At 39.3% G+C, this 3,647-nt stretch overlaps 1 pseudogene; it reads right to left on the reverse strand.

Annotated features, from left to right (window-relative positions):
* Window positions 1-2,299: 2,299 nt before the first annotated feature.
* Window positions 2,300-3,243, reverse strand: LOC116913729 (annotated as a pseudogene).
* Between the last annotated feature and the right edge of the window lie 404 nt (window positions 3,244-3,647).

Below are 3,647 nucleotides of genomic sequence, written 5' to 3' on the forward strand. Positions count from 1 at the left end.
TAAACACTTCAACCAATATTTAAAAAAAGAAGATTATGGCCAACTTATATATTTTCTCCCCCACCTTCTTCGATCCAAAAACTCTACCCATGATTAATATCTTGGCTATTATGAAAGCTTTTAATCGCTTTGTTTATTGCTAATAAACACTTTCCTTACCTAGAAATTAGAAAGCTCAGTATAATCTACGGCCCTAATTTTCATCTTTAGATCCAAATTGTAACTTGTCCTGACTTACTTTCTGTCTGACCTGTACTTTTCATTCCCTACTTTATTATGCTGTCCTTGGTTATTCTAGGATGAATGTGGTAAGGAAGGCAGACATATGTTTCCTAGGCTGGAACAGCGATGTGATCATGTGCTGTTGCCTTATAAGTTTAGTAATGTCTGCATGTTGACTTTTTCCTTAACACACAATGAAAATCTGCACAGAAACACATGAATCTTTTCTTTGCACACTTGAAAATCTGTACACATACACATGCACGCACACACACACACACACACACACGCACATGCACACGCACAAACACATACAGACACTTTCCAACCCCCACACAGTTACTAGGTGAGATTTCAGATAGCGACAGTGCTTTCCTGGTTGACCACTACTTCCTTCTTTCATCGTTCTTCTCTGGTGACCTACTCTGCATAGATTCTCTTTTGGGATTGCTTTACTTCTCCCAGTAATACTTCTGGGTAGAATTGATTTCAAGATGGTTAAATGGGTTACTTTTCACAGAGTGTAAATATGGGTGCTTTATATGTTGTGGAAATGTGGCTGATTGTTTCTTGCTTTCCTCTTAAAGACAATCACCCCCTTCCCACTCACAGTTTATGAACCACAGACCATACAGCCATTCCTCAAACTATGGAGAACAATGTTGAACTAAATGAGTGGTTGTTCAAACATCAGAGCCAATGGGGCAATCTCAGCCTCATTTAAATCACCATAGTGGTTCTTTGGATGCCCTCTTCTTTCATGAGGAAAATCACACACTCAGCATCTTTCACTAAAGGTATTTTTATTTATGATTTCAGTCTAGTTCTGAATTTCTCTTACCTACTTTTGGTTAGGATGATGAACTAACACATGTAAAGTTATATTCACAGTCTATCAATGAACGATGTTTGTCTTAGTTAAGGTGACTGCTGCTGCTGAAATACCACAACCAGAAGCAATTTGGAGAAGAAAGGGATTATTTGATTTACACTTCCACATCACAGTTCGTCATTGAAGGAAGTCAGGGCAGGAACTCAAAATGGGCAGGAACCTGGAGGCAGGAGCTGATACAGACATTATAAAGGAGAGGTATTTATTGGCTTGTTCATCAAGGCTTGCTCATCCTGCTTTCTTATAGAACCCAGAGCCACCAGCCCAGGGCTAGTGCCACCCAGAGTAGACTGGACCCTCTCCCCTATCAGTCACTAATTATGAAAATGTCCTACAGCTGGATCTTATAGAAGCAATTTCTCAATTGGTGTTCCCTCCGGTCAGGTGATTCTAGATTGTGTCAAGTTGACATAAAAGTAGCTAGTTCAAATGACCTCTTGTCAATCAACAACAAACATATCACTGCTAAGTCATACCCTCTTCTTTCTTGTTTAGCCACAAGAGCACAGTTAACATGAACATCGCAGTGTAAAACATTTAACAAACTTTAAAAGTTCCACAGTCTTTCCAAAATTGAAACACTTTAAAATTCAGGCTCTTTAATAATCCAAAGTTTGTTTTAAAACCCCAAAATTAAAAATAAATAGCACCTTGACTGTCTGCTTCTGAAAAAAAAGTTAATACTTTCTTACTTCAAGAAGGAAAACCCTGGCACAGTTACAATCTGAACAGAGCAAAACCAAACTCCAAAGTGTAAATAACTCAGTATCTAATATCCAGGATTCATCCGCAATCTTCTGGGCTCCCCCAAAACATTTGAGTCACCTCACTGACTCTACCCTTTATAGCATACATTGATTAACTTCTAGACTCAGGCTGGCTTCATCAACACCTGGTGAGCTATCTTTCCACTTTAGACATCTTTTTGTTCTTTTGAGGCAGGATTTTACTATCTATCCCTGTCTGATATTGAACTCACTTTTAAGTACCTACTTTTGCCCTCAACCACTGAGATTAAAGGCACACACCAGTATCCTCGCCTAGATTTTAAAAAAAATCCACCAAGATTCATTTTTACTTTTGTATACACATATATGTGTTTGTTTGTGTGAGTATATGTCACGTCTTTGAAGGTACCCTTGGAAGTATCGAGTGTCCCATAGTTAGTTAATGATACTCTATTTATTAGTTTTGCATAATCCTCTTCCCAAAGAAGACATTATGGAGAGCATATTTCATGTCCTTGTTACGAAGACTATAGATGAAGGGATTTAAGGCTGGTGTCACCACAGAGTATATCAGTGTGATAGTTTTATGAATGTCAACAGAATTGCTAGATGTGGGAGTCACATACATCACCATTATGGTTCCATAGAACAGAGACACCACCAGCAAGTGGGATCCACAGGTTGAGAAGGCCTTTTGTCGTCCATCTGAAGAAGGAACCTGGAGAACAGCTCTGAGCACCAGGGTATAGGATGCAAGGATGTACAAACCAGTGAGGACAATGAAAAGAGTACTTATTGAATAGAACACATGTTTTATGATGGGTGTAGGGGTACAGGAGAGCGCCATTAGTGGGTCTACATCACAGAGAAAATGATCAATGATATTGGGGCCACAGAAAGACAATCGAGAAATGAAGAAAATGGGAATCAAATGTCCAGAGAAACCAATGATCCAACAGAGGGACATCAGAATACTGCAGAATTGCCTAGTCATGATGGAAGGATAGTGCAGTGGGTGGCAGATGGCTAGGTACCTATCATAAGCCATGGCACAGAGGAAGAAACATTCAGTTGTACCCAGGGAGAAGAAGAAGTAGAACTGAGTAAAGCATCCAGAGAAGGACATAGTCTTAGTTTTGGATAGAAAGTTGACCAGCATGTTGGGGACTGTGCAGGTCACATACCAGATTTCTAGGAAGGAGAAGTTGGCCAGGAACACATGTACATAGGGGGTGTGGGTTGTTGGTTCCACCTCACCCGCACAAATGATGGCCATATTCCCATCAAAGTTATCATGTAGACCAGCAGAATCAGTGAGAAAAGTGTGATTTGAATCTTCCAGGGACCAGGGAAGCCCAATAAGACAAAATATGTCACTGTGGATGCCTCTGACTTATTCATGACCACCAGACTGGGGGAAGAAGATAGATAATAATGATATACTTTGTTGGTGAAATATCTTGACGCTTTTCTTTGGACAAAGAGATTGACCCATGCAGCAAACGCACTGAGTATTTTAAAATAAGCCTTGAATAAATCTTATCTCATTTCTGAGTGTTTCTTTTTGGCTCTGTTTCTAAAACATGAATTCTAAGTTTTGTGAGTTTTCTTTGGAGAAACAGCAATTAAATTTTTTTTTATCATTTTAGTGATATACCACTCTGTTAGCATAAGGGCCGGAGTTTGATCCTCAGCCCCAGAAAAACAGGTCCAAGTAATCAAAATAAAAATACTGAAACAAGGGCAATAATTTTGTTTGCTGTCTTGGTTTTCAGTGAAAGTTTTTTACACACAACCAAAGTGCT

This window comes from Rattus rattus, chromosome 12 (assembly GCF_011064425.1).
Source record: "Rattus rattus isolate New Zealand chromosome 12, Rrattus_CSIRO_v1, whole genome shotgun sequence".
Classification (NCBI taxonomy): Eukaryota; Metazoa; Chordata; class Mammalia; order Rodentia; family Muridae; genus Rattus; species Rattus rattus.